Raw genomic sequence first — 21,327 nt, forward strand, 5'->3', positions numbered from 1 at the left:
TCCGTAAAGAAATAAATGAAAGCTTTGTTTTGGTTTCATATTTCACATTTATTGACTAAATTTATTCTAGTGAAATTGCCACATATTTTGTGGTAACTCTTTCCCTTCACCTTTAGATTTGTCTGTTTCTTGTGTGTGGTTATAGTTCTAAAACTACTAAATAAAATTTTACCCATCCCCTAGGAACCATTTTTATAGTACTTCCATTTTAATGTTACATATGTCTTTTTGATGACAGATCTGATTTTTAAAGAATTACATAATGCTTTTGAGGCTTAATGAAATAATTGGAACCATAATTTATCAATTAGTGTATGGATTTCCTGGTATCCATTATTTCTATAAATATGTTTTTTCCATGTGAAAATAACATCCTTCCGGGTGCTTTTTACAGAGCAGGTCAGAAATTAATGTGGAGCTAAGATGCTAGTTGATAGTGGTAGTTGTATTCAGCGTGAAAATACATTAATCTTGTAAAATCTGTAAAGAGTACAAAATCTCTGATAAACACATGTAAAATATAATGGATAATTTTAGCCCCAATCATATATTTTTGAAGAAAATGTTTTAGAATTTTAAAATTGGCTTCATACTTATTTTTAAGTGATCACATTTATATCTATTAATAAAATGATAGGTGGAGACAAAGAGGCGTACTGTCACCTAATAGATAGAAGCAAGCTTATTATTAAATGTCTTTATAATAAGCTTCAACATATTCACATTTTAATTTTGCCAAAAGAATTTTATTTGAATTGCTTGTTCTAAAATTGTTTTATTATTCTCTCCTCGCCTTCAAAGTTTTCTACTTTCAATATGTTCACATAACTTAATAATACAATTCAAATAAATAACACATTTAGGAACATTTTAAAATCAGAATGTCTGTAATCAGAAAGTAAATAATGTTCACTTGTATTTAAGTCACATGAAAGTTGCAAATACGTTAATATTTTGTTTTCAGAAGATACTGCTCTTTGCATCAGAATTGAAAGATATGTGAAATCTAACATTAAAATGTAATATGTCTGAATGAAGAGTACTGTAATGATAAGCAATGTGCAGAAACTGAGTTAAATAATAAGAATCTCTGGCCTGGATCATTATAAAAATCTTGAGTGTATTCTATAATTTTGTGTCTGGTTTTTTTGCGGGGCGAAACTAACTGAATTCCTGCTGTTATATTTGAATTATTTTATACATTGAGGAAAGATTCCAGGTGTGGATGAATGGCTCATTAGTCCACATAATGAAAATTTTTTCAATGAAGATAGAGACTACTTCGCTGGCACAGTAGCTTAACTCAGGAGGGTGCTAGCAAACAGAGAGTTTTTCATGAGATACTGCAGTTTTATTTCTAGTGTGACCTATTAGGTCAGGATTCATATCTGCTGTTAAGAGAAATTTCATTTTTGGCACATCAGGCCAGGGGGCATTGCTTTTGAAGCAGTTCCCTCCTACGGGTGCAAAGAACCTGGGACACACACGCACTGCTAGTTTGGGGAGTGTACACAGCTAACGCACGCTGTCAGACATAGATCCCCGTCCCGTGGTTTTGTCTTAGAAAAGCCTTACAGGACATGATAGTACCTATACTGCCAGAAAGCAGATATGTTCTATGAACACCTATAGAGAAAACCAATCAAAATCACGTATTAGAGCACAGGAAAGAGGGTATAAATGTAATGATTCAACCATTAAGTGTTTTTGTTGTCCTTAATTGATTGCTACTTTTGTGTCAGTCCGTAGATCCTTACAGATAAACTCGGAGGAGTTTTCCTGGGTGGTTTCCTCCCTCCTTCCTCATTGTACTGAGTGACTGAGTTGAACGGGGTGCTTAGGATTCAGAAATGCACAAGGCACCGTTTCTGCTCTTGAGCTCCTCATCTTGCGTGCAGGGGTGGAAACCTCAAACACCTATAGGGGCCAAGCAGGCGGAGTAGCTTGAGTGTATGGTGCAGATCAGTGGAGGTCTGCAGCAGGCAGGAAAGTGCTTGCTGGGGAACCGTGGTTGCCATTTATTTTAGCCTGGTTTTGCCAGTTTTCTGGCTTTGCAATACAAAACAGACATTAGATTTTAAAAAAAAAGTAACTAGTCAAGTTTAAAATCAAAACAAGCCTTTGTACTGTATTCAGCTGTGAACCATGCCTTCCTTTTTAGAACTTTATTTTTTCCTCTTATCAGTTGTGTTTTACCTTATTATATGATTTTAAAGGTGTAATGTAATTTTGGATTTATATTACATCTATACATATGAGAGGTAAATTTCTACATTTGCAAGGAGGACTTACGTGCTGCTCTGTGTTCAGATGAACATAAATGTGCCATGTTTTGTGTGCATAAAAAAGCAAACACTAAGCATTTTTAATGTTTTATGTATAAAGGTCTAATTCTTAAAATTAGCTCATCTCGCCCTCTCTCTTTCAGTTAGTATTTAAGAATCAAGTCTTACCCATTAAAATTTACTTGTCTTTTAAAAATAGGAATGTTTTATTTATTCTTCAAGTCTCTTCTCCCTGTGTATTTTTGAAAATTATGTTTAGAATTTCCAAATAAAAAAGATTATAAAAAACTAGACTTCAAAATATTTTGTAAGTTTTTCTTAGAATTGATTTTATTCCTAGAGAACTAACCTCAAGGCCTTCAAAAATCAGTTTTGTTGAGAAACTGGTGTGTTTTGATTTTTTTTTGACTGATTTTTATAAGCATAGTAACCCACAGTGGAATCATGCATCAGTAAGTAGGAAAGTAAATTGAATTTTTGTGTCCTAGAGAATTAAATTATGGTATATAATGGAGCCCTGGAAAGTATAAGTCAGACATATGAAGGCTTGCTCAAGTGACAAGTTACAAATAATAGCAGTTCTTCAGCAAAGTCAGTAATATGGATTTCAGGTTCAATTTTTTATGCGGTATGTATGTAATTGGATTCCTCTAGTCAAATTTTTAGTCAATTAACTCAAATTACATTTTTGCTATCCTTATTTCAAAGAAAAATATTATACCAGGTATAAATGCCAAATAGTCCAGATAGAGTTATACATATTTATTTTATGTACATCAAATTTCAGAACATAACTGTAGAAATAGTATTGTACCAGTGTTTAATCTATTTTCAAATTATTTAAGCACATTTTACAGTGCCTTTTATGTAAATGACATCTTACTAAAAAAGAATGTTTGGTTATGAAGTCTTTTCTCTATTTGTGTGGCAGGAAAAAGTAGATCTAGGGGTTAAATATGAATTAGAAAGACTTTTTGGCATATAAAGATTTCCCTCAGAGTGGTCTATAACTTAGTGGAAGGAAGGAATAGATTTGTTCTCCAGCGTTAAACTTGAGAATGATTAAAATAATTCAGACCTATACTTGTCAATCTTATTTCCATCATTCTTTTATTTACACACACATAATGAAATGTATAAAATTTATGTTTATACACATACAGTATGCCCAGGGTGTCGGCATGTGAGCTCCAGAGGGATCTTTTTATTTTTTCTTTCTGGTTCATTGATGTGTTCAAGTTCCTAGAATAATGCTCCGCTTACAGTGAGCACACACTCTATATCCATCACATAAATACCACAAATCTTGGAAGAGAGTCATGGTTTTAGTCACTAGAGAGAGGGCAATAAACAGTTGTAGTAACGAGGTAAGTGCCAAGAGGATGCTGTTCCAGAGGTATTGACGGGAAGGGTAGTTGAGTTGTGTGGGTGTGTGTCAGGAAGTAATGATGCTTCAGCTGGCTCTCAGTGGGTGCTGAACAGGCTAGGTAAGGACAGTGGTGAACGTAGTTGTGGAGAGAAAAAGTCCATGGAGAGAAAACAGTGTGGATATGAAATGAACAATTGCAGTGCGCCTCAAACTATAGGACCAGCAGAATCACCTAGAAGGCCAGGGGCCGGGCCTAAGCATTCACGTTTCTGACAGACTTCTGGGAGGCACTGGTGTTGCTCAGCATCACACTTAGGAAGCACTGTAGTATGAGTGTGGGCGGATGGGGTGAGGCATTAGGGGTGCATGAGTGTGGTATAAAGTAACTTTTTACGGTTTAATGCATCGTGATTCAGGAGTTGTAACCAGTTGTTACAGGGTGTTACTATCAGTAATTTTTCATATGGCTCTTTATACTCTGTTGAAGCTCTTGGGTATACTTCTAGGCTTCAGAAAGGAATTACTTTGGTACTATTTTCTGACAGTGTACTAAGAAAGAAAAAAACAAAATTGAAAACTGTCTCCAGATTGGAAAAAGAGAACATATTTTCTGTTAAGGGGAAATGTGACATTTTTGGAACTCCTAAACCCTTGCTTCAGTTTGTCTCTTTTCATTGTGATAACCTTGTTCTTTTTCTTGTTGGGAATAACTACACGGCTATTACTATGATAATGCCGAATTAACTTACTGTAGGGACTTTAGATTTCCCAGTCTAGCAAAATTGACTATTTTTGTTCATTTCAGTATATTTGATTATTTGAAAGCTGGGAGGTGAATTTTCAGCAAGGCGCATGGGGATCTGGCTGTAAAAATTAATAGGAATTATACAGCGTATCCGTGATCGCTGTGTGTCAAATGTAACCTTATTTTTTAAATTCACAAATTATATAAATTAACATTTGATTAAAACAATGTATTTTTAAAAAGATGACTTTCTTTATATTTTTAGTGCAGACCAATGTGATTTTACTCCTTAAGACAATACCTAACTATATTGCTCTCAGGACACTTTAAATATTCCTTATTATATTATATGAGTGTAATGTAATTTGATTACAGCGGCAGCGGCTTTCTTCTGTATGGGTTGTGATGTAATTCAGTTTTAAAAATAAATATTAATTCCATTTATAAATTAAATGATGATGCTTATCTTGTAAACACCAAACGCCTTGTAGTACTAAGTCCAGGATTCAGAAGCAGGGTATACTTGTTCTGAATGTGACTGAACTTGAAAAAAAGTAAGATTAAATAGGACACACTAGCATGTTTTTCAAACTTAATTTGGAGTTTACTTTGATCATCTTATTTACCGACTTTCAGTGTCACAATATGCCATATTTCATTTAAAGATTAAATTTCAGCGCCTGATTGTCAGTTTTTTTGCTTTACATGTTTCTTCCCACGTTCTGTCCTGTTTCATCCTCTTGTGCTTCTGCTTCAGCGTTAGAAAAGGTTTGTTTATTCACAGTCTCTGCTGATTCATCAGTAGACCTACGATTGGCAGTGAAGTGTTACAAACCAGCGTGTCCCACACAACAGTCACCCAGTGGACCCCAGTAACATCGTATTGCTTGACTGTTAAATTTTTGCAGACCTTTATTTTCTGACAGAAAAGACTAATCAAATGTTTAATAAATAAATCTGTTACTATGAGAAAATAATTTGCTAAAAGAGCTCTGTTTTAAACTTGTCCATACAAGAGGAAATTTTTGAAATATTAACTTTATATGTGGCATTTTTCACAGTCATTGTTATATTTTGAATGAATCAATAGTTTAATAAAGGCTGCTTAATTAAAGCGCAGGCAGTATGGAAAGCACCTTAATTTTGGGAAATGGTAATTGTGTTAAATACTCACTGAGCGCTTTCAGTTTTAATGAATCTCTTGCTTAAGTTTTTGAATTCATACACATTTTCTCTTTATGAGCTGTATATTTAGGTTGTGGTATTAAAGAATAAGAAATACAAATGATAGAGCACAGCGGAGTATTAATGGGGAACTGGTATGCCTTGAAGAAATGATTTATCTGCCGCATTACTAGGGGAGTGCCTTACTGAAACATATGCCTGGTACCCCGTGGTACTCTTTATTTTCTTTTCACCTCCAGCGTGACGGAGAATGACATGTGACAGCCGTGCAGTCTACATGTATTAGACATCAATGTGGATTAGCGAATATCTCATGACATCTTTCAGCCCTGTTCTTGAACTCCTTTTGTCAACTTGACAGAAGTGATTCCAGGAGAATACCTAGCCCCAGCCCTGGGATCTCTTGGCTAAAATGTAAGGCTGAGAAGGGAATTCCATATCAGAGCTTCAGGAAGCAAAAACATTTATAATCCCTCCTTATCAGCATGGGACGCTATTGCATTTGACTTTCATGTCTGCCATTATTTTTGCTTTGAGGGCTTATTTTTCTTGAAAAATTTTCCCTTTTTTAATTTTGAATGTAGTACAGACTCATAAGAGAAGATTAATAAGAAAAATTAAGGTAAGAATTTTAAACTGTTCATAATTCCAGGACTCTGACATAACCATACACATTTCCTTTTTGTTTCTAACACACATACTTGGTATTATGGATAAAATGCAACTATGATGTATAAAACAAAGTCAGGTTTTGCATCTCCATATACTTTTACATTCTGATTTTTTACTTTATGGTATCATAGCTTGTTTTATCATGCAATTATATATATAGATAATGGATTTTAATAGCTGTATTGTTATTTATCATGTATATGTCAAAAATGATTTGATTTTCCTTCTCTACTTGTTGGCCATTTGAACTTAGGTAATTTCTTTCCAGTATATGTAAAATAAATATATTAGAAATCTTTCCCTTTTTTTATCTGATTATTTCCTGAGACTAGAATTCTGGAATTCTAATTAATTATATCAGGCACATGGACAGATTCAAGTAGTTTTTCTGAAGAGTTACACCAGTGTTCATTTTGATCACCGGTGTGTGAAAGTACCAGTCTACACACTTTACGAGCATTGACTTTAAATTTTTAAAAGAATTTACACTTTCATATGTGAAAGTGGTGTCTGATTGTAAATTAAATTTGTAACTTGGACAGAAACATTTTTTGGATTTATTTAATGGCCAATTGTAATTTTGATGTGAGTTTTTTGTTAACTACCTTTTGCCAATTTTTCTGTTTATGTTGTTACAGCTTTTCTTTTTAAAACTCTTTGATGGTATCAGGTCATTTTCATTATGAGAAATGTATTTGCCTTTAACTCATATTATTTAACTCATAAATGTATTTGCCTTTAACTCTGTTTGAAAGTTTCAAACAGAAGAGAGGATTTTATAAAGTAGCACTAATCAGATTTAACAGTTATCAATCTTTTACTTCATTTGCTATATTTACCCCTTTTTCTTTCTGTACTTTATGATGGTTAGCTATTTTCTTTTGTGAGACTTTCTATTATATATTTATGGTTAAAAATCTATGTCTTGAGGTAAGTTAAATATTTATTCACTTGCATTTTCCCATAGTGCTTACATGTTTTTATTTATGTTTTTTATCCATTATGAATTAACTCTGTTTAAAGGTGAGAGTTAAGGTCTCAGTTAATTTAAAATGTAGTGGATTCATATTAAATCATTGGATATGAATCAGATTTTAACTAACAAAATAGATGAAGTTGGGATATTCTCAAATTAAAAGTGGATAATGGACAGTAGTTTAAAAAAGAGAAAGACATGAACACAATTCACAAATCTCTGAACAATGGATGAAAATGTCACTGTCCTGACATCAGTAGTAGTGTTCTTTTCTACTAAAATGATTTCTTTTTGCATCTATCCTATTTAATAAAGTTTACTTAAAGGGATTATTTTTTCTATTTTTCAGATATACCAAAATTTTCCAGGAAAAATAAAGGGATTCAGATAAAGCAGAATTTAGTTTTGTATATGGGTTTAATTTGAAAAAGAGATTAAATGATGTTTATTTTGCTGGTTATTTACAGAGTGCTTTTTACTGTTGCTTTGTACCTATCTCGTTGTATCCAACTGGTGTGTGTTAGTGTGTGTATTAACCATTAGTTCTCTCTCCCCTTCCCCTTACTCATCTTTCTCTCTTTTTAGTAACTGTAAGTCAGGAGGTAGATAAGCCTAAAGTCAGGCCTTGATTAGAAGTAATATGGTAATACGAGTCAGGGACTTTATAATCTTTGGTCAGACAATAGAAAGGATGAACGGGGGCTTTGCTGGTGGCACTGAGGAGAGAGCTGTGTGTTGGATTTTAAAAGACTTATATGGCAGAATGCCGTGATGAGGTGAGGTGATGGTGGCAGGTGATTCAAACTTTGGTAAGTTGAGTGAAGGAGACAGGTGGTGTGTAGGTTAAGTGTATTTTGTTGTTGAAGAAAAGTACTTTTTATAGTTTTCTTTTTTGGTTGTTTGTAGTAGAAATGTCAGATACCTAAATGTTTTCCACGCAGGCAGAAAGAAATGGGATCTGGTGCAAGGAGAAGTCATCTCATTTAGGAAAGGAGAATGAGTATTACGATACTGGGAGGGGGAGATTCAGGAAGAGATGTGTACAGGAAACGAAGGAATTCAAGGAGGGTCATGCTGGATGTTTTCAATCTTAATTATCTAGAACAGTGCTCCTTAAAATTTAATGCACATATAATGCACTTGGGAATCTGGTTAAAATGTGGATTCTGATTCAGTGATCTGGGATGGGCCTCCAGGGTCTGCACTTCTAATAAGCTCCCAGGTGATGCTGAGGTTGCTGGTCTGTGAGAGGACATCTGTGTAAAGGAGTTTTGGTTATTAAAATATTTAGTCCAGAAAATTAGATCTTGCATGACAGTGATTTCTACCAATGCAAATCGAGGTTTGTTTCTAACCTTAACAACACAATTGAACTGTAAAAATAACAGCACTTTTAGTTTTGTAATTTATTTTAAAAAGGAACTAAGCTATCTTGAAACTTTATGAACACTTTATGTTTTATTATACTTTTAATCCTAATTTATATGTTTCTTATGGACCTTTTACCTGATATTTTGAAAAATTCCTGAGCAACAATGCAGCCTGACCCTTTCTCCCTGGTATTTTCTTCTATTCCCCATTGATCTGTCCTACTTTTATTCTGTTACATGAAAACATAGTTTTAATAGCGTTTTACTAAAAATGTTCTTAATTCTTGAAGTAAAATGATAAAAATCACATAATGCAAAGAGTATAGTATGTTTGTCTTAACCCATGTAGACAAAGTTTGTCTTTACTAATTTTTGAAAGCCAACAGATTTCAAAAACTAAGAATTGTCATTCTCACTTCAGTAGTAACGCCCTGACGTGACAGCACCGTGAATGGGTAGAGGATGGGAGTGCTATTCGGGTGTAAACTGGCTACCTCAAGGAGCTTTTAAAGACAGTTTAATTGCTTAAGGTCATCTGGTGATTTTTCTACTTTGTAGCATTATACGAAGCCAAAGATTTTATTTTTTTTAGTAGTAGACATTATCTGCTTTTACTTTTCCTATCAGAGATAAAGATGAGTTACTGACATGACTTTAGTTTTATGATAACACAAGCACAAATCACACTTATTTCTTCATGAAGTTCATAGATTCTCCAGCTTTTAAAGCCAAAGAAAAAGTGAATAGAAAATTTTAAGCAAGGAGAATTCGATATAGGTGTCTTAGAGGTCAAAATATTGATTGTTTTTATTTTTTCATAGACCTGCAGAATTTTATACTGAGAATTACTACCTGGAGATTAGTTAACCATTTAGAAGTTTTCAATTTACAGGTCAAGAAACTAAGGCCTGCAAAGGTTGCCTCTGTCCAGCTCTACTTAACTGCCCCTCCATCTTTCTGTAGAGCTGAATCCTTAGCCTCAGGTCACTGGAGTATTTTCCTGCCTCACCAGGTGGTTGTGCAAGAATATTTAAGATATACTTTAAAATATATTGCTTAACATTGTTGAATGGTGGTGACTGAAAAAGATCGTTTATTTCAAAGTTTTTAATATCATTACCTTTCAAATTAGACTTTATTTTGAAATATATAACAATCTTGGTAACTCTGCAACTTTCAAATAATATCCAGAAATTATACAGCCATAGGCATATATATTTTTTAACTCACAATTTCTCTTTGAAGGTACAAACAGTTGCTTAGAATGATTAACTATCAGAACACTGAAACATTGAACTATTCCAACAGTACTTTTAGTTTTTACTATATTTAGTTCATCAGTTCACGCTCATTAGCATTAATCATTAAAATAGTTGAAGACATGCTTTCGTATCCCCCTTTTCAGGTATGGGCTTTAGATATTTTCTTTTCCCTTTTGTTTGCCTACAACGGGAAGCTCCTTTAATCCTTTGCTTTGTTTTAGAGTTTAAGCAAATAGAGACTATCCCAGTTAGCTTTTAAAAGCTTTTACCTTGGTTGCATTAGTGGCACTCACTGTGGATTCTGTGATCCTGCCTTATTTACTAGAAAGCTTGCTTTTGAGAGCTGTCATTCCATTCTTTTAACTGTGTTGTTAATTGACTGAGAGCAAAGATTGAGCAGAAAACCCTTTAGCGACAAAAACTGGATATAGGTGTGACTCCAGTCTAAAGGCTGATGCGTCTTTGTTTCTTGATCCCATTTCTGTGGTACTAAAACACTACGTACAGATGAGAAGAACAAAGTACATTTAAAAGCATTCAGAAATGTTAAGCAACAATACAACTCCGTAACCATTTAAGTGACAGCCGCTGACTATTTGAATTAACTTTGTTTTTGGCTTAATTTGGGGCCCTAATTATTCCTAACTTACGTGAGTAGATTTCAATTATAGTATCCTGCAGGGATTTGTAGCTAAGGCAACTAAAAGAATCATTTTACCTAAAGTACTTCTGTTCAACTGATTAAGCAAGTTAAAATGTGATGATGTATAATTGAAACCCTTTTGACAAGACCAAACAAATATTTCTAGTAATTTTGTTTAAAAAATTAAAATAAGTATAATTTTAAATAATGTTTTTGGGAAGATTGCCTTTATTTTGATACTGATAATACATACATCTCTCTCTCTAAATACACACACACATATGTTAAGATTCCATGGTTTAGTAAAATAGTAAAGATATTTGTCATAGTGGAAACCTTCCTAAATAATATTTAATCATGTCATATGGTCCTTAATATGTAATTTGACAATTTCAGATGCATAGATTTAGAGGTGAGATACAAGTAACATGAATGACTAGCACCTCTAGTGTTTTGGAAGGCATTTCAGTTTAACACAAATCAGAGACTCATTTATAGATTTGAAATGCTATATACCAAGAAGTCCAAGGACACATGATGTGGTTGACATCATGCTATAGTCGGTAGACAGTGTGATATTTAACTGACCCTTCCTAAATACTTTTTTTCCTCACTCGAAGAACCCACAGTAATTTTGAACACGTTTACCAGACTGAAACCGCCTTTATGACTTAGTAAAATAAATGCTACTTTGGTTCCTTCATCTATAGGAACCAAATTTTTGTTTAAGAGATTTTCTTTATTTATTTTAGAAGGAAAGGGAGGGAGAAAGAGAGGGAAAGAAACATCAGTGTGTGAAAGATACATGGTTGCCTCTTGTACTCCCCCTACTGAGGACCTGGCCCAGAACCCAGGCATGTGCCCTGACTGGGAATCAAACTGGCAACCTTTTGGTTTGCAGGCTGGCACTTAATCCACTGAGCCACACCAGCCAGCATGGAAAAATATTTTTTTAAAAAAACATTTGCTGGCATTAATGGACTATTTTGAGACTTTACCATAACATTTCACTAGAGTCTCATAGCTGTTTAATAGTCACCTCTAGGGAACAAAGTTAAGAGGCAGCATCTCTGTTGTCTTACCTTCTCAGCACCCCTTTGTTGTCCCCTCCAGCCCTCTTCACCCTTCCCTCTCCTCCTCCTTTAACCCTCCTCTCAATTTTTGAACATCTGTTACATGTTAGTCATTTTTATACACTTACATATGCATTATTTGCTTTAATCTTGTCAGTTATGTGACCAGTTGTTCACTGAGTAAAACAAAATCTACAATATTCAAAGCCCCAAATTTGACCTTGAAGTGGGGTTTTCCTCCCATAACTCCAGCCAAGCTACATTACTAATTGTTCCTTAAAAACAATGCTAAGTGATCCACCCTTCCACCTACTCAGTTTTATTTGTTCTTTAGGATACTTATCAAAAGCTTGTACTTTTAGGAGGCTTTTTCCCACATAAACAGAAATCCTCTGAGTTTATATAGTAACACAGTCCAGTAGAATAAGTCACTATGGGGAATGTGACTGAGAAAGTGCATTTTTTAATTTAATGTTAATTAAATTTGAGTAGCCAGGCTACCATTATGGACGAAACAGTTCATTGGTACTTTTCTTCATGTAACACTTTTTATGAGGAGGGATCACCCCTTATACCTCATTTATATGTTATAGTGAATTCCTTAAGTTTAGGGATACTTTTCTACTTATTTCTGTGTTTTTTATAGTGCTTTGGCACTCAGAAAATTACTTCATTTAGTTGAGAAATGCATTCAGGAAGCGTCAGTTAGTATCAAAGCAATATTTTAAATGTGATCACCTAAAAACAGTGTCGTGGGTCTGTGAACAGCAAGCACAAAGTGTCTCTGCATGCGAAGTGTGCAGCGTGCAGGGTGCAGGAGGGGGATCTTGGGATCAACAGCTGAGTATACTTTACTCATACCTGGGGTCAAAGTATACTTTTACTTTATACCTGGCGTCAGACTCATTTTCACCAGGGCCACATCAGCCTCGCGGTTGCCTTCAGAGGGCCGAATGTAACTTTTAAGACTGTATAAATGTAACTATTCCTTACCTAGGGGCGAGGAGCTCAGCGCCGCTGCCAGGCGCCCGGAGGATAAAACAAGGTGGAGGGCCGGATTCCGCCCGCGGGCCTTGTGTTTGCCACTTGCGCTTTAAGCATACTCAAGACTTACAGGCGGCAAACCCTAGGTATTGACTACAGCCCAGTTCTTAAATGATTTGGATAGTTTTCTGAATTGTCTGGATGGTGATAACTTGTAATTCCTGAGTCACCTAATGTTGACTTCGAATCCCTAAATTGAGCTTTCTTTTTGAAATCCAATGGTAAACCCAAGTGATGGTGCCATTTACTTTCTGTGCTTTGAGAAATGGTTTTAGAAGATAATAGTTACGAAGACATCAGTGTAAAAATATGAGTAATGAATATCTATAATCATTTACAAATTCTCATGAAATTCGGTTTTAATAACCAGAAAACTCTGTAGCTTAGATATGAGGAAATTTTATTCTTATATAGATAATTGTGTTTTATTATAATGTTATTTTACATAGACTTGTATGTTTTGCTTGAAAATAAATTACTCTTAGTTAATATGTTTTTAATGACTTAATATTAAAATGTTTATAGCTTATAATGCTAAAATTAATGGTTTTGCTGGGGAATCTTCATATTATGTCTTTTAATTATATGTGTGTATACACATATATTTTGCGTACACACACACACACACACCCACACTGGTAGTAGCGTTTCTTATTCTGTTTAAATAACATTGCAAATGGATGCTGGTTTAACATGCTGTGGGTCTCTTTTAGAAAAAAGTTGAAAAACTATATTTAGTAGGATTTTTTAATATGTACTATTGATTATGCTATTACAGTTGTCCCATTTCTCCCCCCCCCTTTTTTCCCCTCTGAAATTGAAGTAAATGCACAATGCAACTAGAGGTATCCCTCGCTATTTGAAAGTTCTTGTTACGTCACTTTGCTTTTACGAAAGATCTCTTAGTACCTGTTTTCACTAACTGAAAAAATCCAAAGAGGATTTTCACTTTTACCAAAAAAGGCAAAATGCAAAAAAGGCATTCAGCTTTAGTTTTTGCAGCAAGCCATTATTTGGGGCAACTTGGAGCAGGGAGAGTGGCCTTGCCAAGCTCTGTCCTGGGAACCACACTCAGCACCAAGTCACAGCAGCTTTGAGCTATGTCTGTGAGCATCTGTACTTTGTCTTGATCTATTTTGTGTATCTGGTAGCAAGATGGGTCCTGAGACATCAGAAAGACTAAAAGAGCTAATTAAGGGTATTATCCTTAATGTAAACCTGTACATAATGCAAGACACTGTGTGTGCACTGAGTTTTGGGTCTGGGAACACTCAAAAATGTTCCAAATAAGTGATAATTGCTTCTTTGATTTATGCCATTTTGGCTTACGAAAAGTTTCCTAGGAATGCCCTACTTTCAGATAGTGGGGGAAACCTACATTCATTAATTTTGAAGACAGATGCATTTGCCTTAGAATGATAAATTAAAAAAATAATTGAGTTTTCTATGACATACTTGTCATTGATTTGAGGTTTGAAAAGCGCCAGTTGCTGAACCCCACATCTAATAGTTCATCACCACCTCTTATTCTGTAACAAGGTGATGTCTCAGATTGAAGCATTGTTTTATCAGCTTCATTCCTGGGTGATGTATACTTATTTTTAGCAAGTCAATACAGTCTTGAAAAGTTTGGCATCACTGAAAATAATTGAGAAGATCGTGTTCCCACGTCATTGACCAAATAGTAGAGCAGAGTTCCAGAAATGGCTGAGTCATGGCTGTGTTATTAGAACAAATGAATCCTCATCCAATTACTCCCCAGAAGGAGAAGGTATAGTTTATTATAGGGAGAGATATTTATAAATATAATCTTGTATATATGTGGAAAAAATAACAAGCAGTAATACTTTATAAGTATGCTTTATATATTTGTCATTTAAATATGAAGGGAGTAGGTAAATAAAATATAAGAAAAATTTATAATTTCTTGAATATAACATTAGACTGAATTGCTATTTTATAATAGTTCTTTAAAATACAGTCATACAAAAGTACTGGATAATAAACTGGCATAGCTTCAGGCTAAGGTTTGTGTATTTGTCCCTTTCTTTCTTTAGCTTGCTCTCTTTATGCCAGTTTAGAAAAAAGAAATTAGTAAGTCCCATATTTAGTAGACTTACATATGCTTCTCGTTTTAGCAGCAGAGAAGTTCTGCACAATATAAATTAAGATCAACTGACACAGTGAATTTTTTTATAACTTCATTAATTTTTTTCTTAACCGTGCTTAAGAAAACTTTATTGGTGTTTCTTCTGCATGAGAATCTGATACTTTAAATTTTCTTTATGAATTTTGATTTTTCTTCTGTTGGTATATTTGAAAAAAAGACCCAACTGTCAGTCCATTCCAAGAGTGAAGAAGGCAGATGCAGCTGGTCCAGAGGGGAGAGGGTCTACTCGGTGCATAAAAAATTCATGTCAGCATTTCAGCACTGCATTCTTCTGGGGTATCTGTTATCACTGAATAGGAAACTGTCTCAAATTGACAGGCAGACAGAATGTTGTGCTGAATGTGTAAATTGGAGTTATCACATCTAGCAGAGCAGTTCCCTTCACCAGGTGCCGGCTCGGAGCTTGGTTCTGCTGTAATGTTGAGAAAGTGCCAGGAATAGTTTTGTTTGTTAATTATCCCCCATGTCATCTAATGTCTACGATTTCTTAGTATTCAGCTTGCCCAGGTGTTTTTAGGAATGCCTAGCAGGACAACGCAACACTGCAGGTGCTTATGTGGCAAAAAGATCCCATACGCATCACTGAAAACATCTATATCCATCCGTATGAAAAAGATAAGCGTTCTCAAGGATTTTAATCTCATATGTACTGAAACAATATTTGTCAGTATTTTGGTGGTGGTTGGTGTTTTCAAGAAAGCAAGAACACTTAATTAGGCTTATGTTTGAGTCTCTTAAAAAACTTTTGTATGGGGACCTGTGTGGATCAGCGGTGATGCTTTCAAAGATTGTAAAAGTGAAAGCTACTCAAGTGTTAAAATAATATTAAAGGTGAGTGGGTTTTTTTTTTCTTTGCCCTGGCTGGTGTAGCTCAGTGGACTGAGCATGGGTCTGCAAACCAAAGGGTTGCCAGTTCAATTCCCAGTCAGGGCACATGCCTGGGTTGTAAGCCAGGTCCCCAGTTGGGGGTGCGTGAGAGGCAACCACCCATTGATGTTTCTCTTCCTCTCTTTCTCCTTCCCTTCTGCTTTCTCTAAAAATAAATAAATAAAATCTTGAACAAAAAAAAGATGGATTTTTTTTGTTTATATCTCTAAGCTTTTTGAACTTACTGAAAATATTTACTGCTATGTAATATAATTGTGACATTTGAAAACAAAATTTAGAATTTTTATTCTTTACAAACTTATGTCACAAGCTGTTTTTAAATACTGCTCAAATTAATTTGTGTTTGAAGCATTTCTAATAGTGTTACTTTTCTTGAATTTAATAATGAATCTAAATTATTCTTTGATTAGTTCTATTATGTTGTCTTGACTGTCATAAATATTTTTCTTAAAGAGTTTATGATCTCTTTTGCCTGTCCTGTGGGCATTGAATTTTCTTAATACATTTTCTATAGTAGACTGTTTTTTGTTTTCTTTTTTCTAATAATTTTTCCATTACGGTAAGACAGTGAAGAGCTAAGTGCTGAAAATATGAAGATTTTACGGAGTTTCATCTAGTTTGCCTACGACTGTGAAAGTTGTCATGGCATTTTGACAGCCAGTCACATTGCAGTGATACTGCTGAACATTTCACACGGTTTATCCTGTCAGCTTTGATTTAGGATTAGACATTATTGTCTCTTGTATTGACTGGGTCTCTGTTTTCTTTGCCTGACATAGCTTGTAGTGAAATCACATTTATACCAGAATTTTCCATGAGAGCAAGAAAGGGATATATTCAGGGGCCACAAGTTTTCGTCTAAAGTCCCCTGGTTTAGATTTTGATTCTTATTTAGCAGCTATGTGAACTTGTGTGAATTATTTGACTTGAGTTGCAGTTTCTTATTATAAAATTGGGGAAATACCTACTTTTGAGAACTGTTGATCCTGATGCTTAAATAACTATTTAATCATCAGTAATTATTGAACTTACCCAGTGTGCCAGGACTGTGCCATGTGCTAAGGAAGCGTGGTTCTTGTCTTTAATGAACTTTACAGTAATTTTGGTAGCTATGACACCTACAGGGGAAGTAGAGAGAGCTGTGTAAGTGGCACACTCATATGAAAGTGGGTATGTGAAGGAAGGCTTTCTTGTAGAGGTATCTGAATGGGTAGGGATTGGCCAGCTAAGGAAGAATGAGGCATTCCAGGAGAGGGACTAGAGTATGCAAAAACGTTGCCACTAAAAATGTGAATTGCAAGCTGTGCCAGGTAAGGGATGACAAGAGATGGCATAGGTTAAAGATATGGGCCAAGTCATGTGGGAGAATGAGGATTTTATCACATAGGTGAAAGTCATTGAATAAAGATTCAGTAATTTCAAAGATGATTATACATTTTTTATTCTAAAGGTATTTATTTGGGTTGATGAGGTCTACTGTTGAAAGCAGAGATGGTTGAACAAGTTCCTGTGAGACCAAGTGATTAACATAAAAAAAAAGCATACAGAGTATAAAGAAATGAAACAAAACTGAAAAATGCATGCCTGTCTAAAGTGGACAGATGCTACTCAGATTCAGGTGATTTATTTGTCAGTATTTTAATACTTTGTTAATGTGAGTTTTTCAGTTGATCTGATTTCCCCCCAAAAAAGTCAGAAATTGGTTTCAAATGTTATATCTTTGTATTTTGAAATCTTGACAGCTAATTCAAAAAACAAATTCAGATACCGAGGGGGCAAATGAAATACACTGAGCTGAATTTCATTCTGTGGTTTGCCAATTGCTACCCTTTTTCTTAAGTGAGACTTGAAGTAATTTAGGTGAAAAGAATGAGACTGGAAGAAGTGCAGTGAGATTACATAAAAAGGAATGAATGGATGCAATTTCAGAAGTAGTATTGATGGAATTTGGTAAATTTTACCGATGAGGCAAAGAATGGTTTTTCAAGTTGATTGGTGGTAAGGAAAGGTGAGAAATGGATGTTCAGGAATAAAAACAAACCGGATTGTCCCAGGGCTCGGAAGTAGTCATACTGCCTGGCTCGCGCTATGGAGTTTGGAAGATGGAAGGACACTTGGTCATATGAGCAGAGATCCAAGATCTGGAGTAGCAAGAGTTTGTGGGACTCCGTGTGCTTGCCATGGGCTCCTTCACCTTCTTTTCTCTAGGAAGCAAACTGGCTTTTCTTTCCCTTTACTCTGCCTTTTCTTTATCTTTTCCCCCTTGCTTTACTCAGAGTTTCTACTCCTTCCCTGTGTTATCTGCGGACGACTGCCAGTGTATTATCCCACCTTGTTCCGCTCTGTCAGCCTCATTTCCGGCTCTATCTCTGAAAGTGCTCCATGCTTTCCAATTCAGATTCTAGAGAAACTCGGGCTGTACTCCTCTTCTTTGTATGAAGTCACATCGTACGTGCTCCTATGATCATAACCTGCCATGGTCACAGCCATGGTTTTAGCGTCAGTTGTGCTGGGGGGCTGACTGTGCTGGTTGCACAGTCGGATTGGCTTCGCCCCCTCAGCAGTGGCTCTGGGCAGGCCGGTTTCAGCTAGAATGGTCTCAGCACTGCTGGCAGAGTGGGCGATTTATATGCAAGCGTGGTGAGTGCTGATGGGGGGGTCAGAGCATATCATGAATTCTCCAAGATGAGAAATACAAAAAAAGAAATGGATTTGATGGACAGTTTATGTGGGCAGTTTAACGAAGTTACTATTACTAAAAACATAATTACTGATTGTAGTCTCAGACCACCTTGTCAGTGGGCTGTACTTACAGATAGTTTTTTTGAAAACCTAAGAATTAGATCTTTAATATTCATATCCCGTATGACTTTACTGAGACTATATCATGAGGCTTGCTTTAGTCACTAAACAATAAACATAAGTAAAGTTCGGAAAATTTTTATTTTATATATACACAGAAATTACTAGTTTTTAATCTCTCTCCCTAATTTGAGCATTTAATTTGAATCTAAAACCAATGGCTGCCTTTTGTTGGACCTATGAAGATGTCAAGGACTCTGCTCAGTTCTTTCCAGTCACGGGTAACGCCTCCACAGCTCAGTGGCGTTTCTATTTTCTCAGTTTCTTGCCTGAGGAAACTTAGGCGCATTGTATCAGTGTAAATACAGAAATGAGATTCATTCATCTCATGACTGATACAGCATTCTTGATGATCTGTAATTTATACAGTAATGAAAAGCCATTTTAACTTTTAGTTTCAGAATGTTTCTAGATGTACCTAGAGCCTAAGGTTTAGCCTTTCATAATTGAAGCAGCGTATATGTGAAAAAAGGAAATGGCTTTAAAAGAGGTTCATAAATGTACACCCACTATGCACACTTTGGCTAGGTCTGTTTGACGCCAGAAAGCCTGCTGAGAATGTGCAAGGTGAAGGCAAGAAACATTTTCTGACATTTTTAGGTAGAGTATCATTGGTTATATACACTGGTGCTCTAACAGTATATGGACTAGTGAGAAGAGTTTTTCTTGTGTTTATACAGCAGTTAATCATTTTTTTATTCTCATTGTTGTCATCTAAATCTTTACTGTTACTGATATTTTGAGACTGGCCCTTAAAAATGTATGGGAATAGTAAAACATTTTATCTCAAAAGAGGAATTAAAATTAATTGTTTGTAATAGCAAAATAAAGAAATATAAAGATAAAGATGTGTACATTTGGACTTAGGGAGTTAAAACTGGAAATCAGAGAGCACGATTAACTATGAGGACTAAGCAGTTCTTCTAGCCTCTGAAACTCACTGCTGTTTTCCTGGGATAGTAGCAATGTTGGTTTAAATGAGACCACATGTAGAAACTCTGAAGTTCCATGATGGCACTTCGGAGTGGAGAACGCCAGACCTAGTACACTGAGGACATGTACCGAATACCATTTGGCCACTCCTTGCCTTGCCTTGTCCGTAGAGCCCTTTGTTGTTTCAGCTAGCAAATGCTCTGTATATTGAGTTCTCACTATGTGAAATGGTTGTGTGTGTGTGTGTGTGTGTGTGTGTGGGGTTGGTAGGATGAGGAACTAAAACTAAGAAGAAGGAACCTCATTTTACCTATGTTCATAAACTTCCCCTTAGGGCAGTCACACATTTATTATAAAAATTTTTGGAGCTAAGACATAAGACAGTACATTCCTTAATGTTTGCTCTCTTCCAAAGCAAAACACAACCTCAACTCTTTAGACGGCATCGGGGTCCGTATTTGACTTAGTGTTATTATTTCTTACATTATCAGAATTAGGGATGTTCCTTAGACGAAGGCCAATGAAGTTTTTGTGCCCTTTGAAATGCTAGCAAGTGTACAAAGACCTGAAAAATAGTTATACAACAGAAACACGTAAGTTAAGCTGTGGACACATTTAACATGCTTCCCCCCTACATGTAATGTGGAGGACAAGTGCTATTTGTAATTGGAGAGCTTATTTATCTGTTTTTATGGATATGGCTTCTTTTTAACCTGCTATGGAGTTTGTATTTTAACATGCCATCCAGATTATAATCATATAATGTATATCACCATTTATTTTTCTACATGTTTGAAAATGTTGACTGAAAACAGTTTTGACATATTCCTCAATGAAATAGTTGTCCAGGGTTTATTTAAGTAATTATGTTTGAACACTCAAATTTTGACAGTAAGGACTAAGAGGGTGCTACCAATAAAGTTGTAAATAATGGACACCACTTAAGGTAGTAACGTAAAATGTAGTGACTGAATTTTATAATGCTTTAGTAATGAGAATCAAATTATTCTAAAAACAGTTGTGTCACTTTAATTCTGACATGATTGTGTAAATGTTCTTTTATTCTTATGAAAAGAGAATGTGTTTAAGTTATGTCAGTTCAACAGAATTAATTTTGTTTCTGTTGTGTAGTATTTTTGCAATGTTTTATTCTTCTATCTTAAATCATTAGAAATTCTTCAGTATAAAATGATCACAAAACAAAACTTTCAACATTATTTGATTTATACTATTTTTTGTCATTTAGACTGATACTGTGTGAGACTTTTTAAAATACAGAAGTATTTTAATGATTATTGAATACTAAGCAAATACAGAAAATGAGGAAGAAAAATAATAAAAGTATTTGAAATTCTAAAATTGAGAAAGTAACAGTTTTTGGAACATCTCAGTGATTTAAAAAAAAAAAAGAAAACCTCTTGTTTGGTTTTCTGTTTTTTAAATAGCAGATAACATGTGCAGTATCTCCAGCAAATATAATAATCACGTATTGTATGGTTACAGTCACTTAGGTCCCATGTCTACTGGGAAAAGTTCCTATGGTAAGTTGACACAAGAGGTACTTTGGGTAAAAAAATAAACCCTAGGAATCCAAGATTTTGGATCTTGGTCTAGTTAGTTAATTTTTCTGGTCCAGTCTCTCCATCTTAAAAATAAAGAAATTAGATTGGAAAGGGGTCAATGTCTATGCCAACCCTATATTGTAACGTGACTGTCTCCTAGAGCAGAGCATTTGTTTATAGCTATAAAAATCTGCTTGTTTTAGTGTACTTTTTACTGTTATTTTCCCTCTGTAATTTCTGTCACCACTTTCAGCACGTGATAGGTGATTGGTGTTAAGTGTACCATTG

At 35.0% G+C, this 21,327-nt stretch overlaps 1 protein-coding gene across 21 annotated transcripts in view; it reads left to right on the forward strand.

Moving 5' to 3' along the window:
- ADGRL2 (adhesion G protein-coupled receptor L2) overlaps positions 1-21,327 on the forward strand; it is a 259,736-nt gene that overhangs the window by 116,611 nt on the left and 121,798 nt on the right. The window lies entirely within an intron of this gene.

This window comes from Desmodus rotundus, chromosome 3, assembly GCF_022682495.2.
Source record: "Desmodus rotundus isolate HL8 chromosome 3, HLdesRot8A.1, whole genome shotgun sequence".
NCBI lineage: Eukaryota > Metazoa > Chordata > Mammalia > Chiroptera > Phyllostomidae > Desmodus > Desmodus rotundus.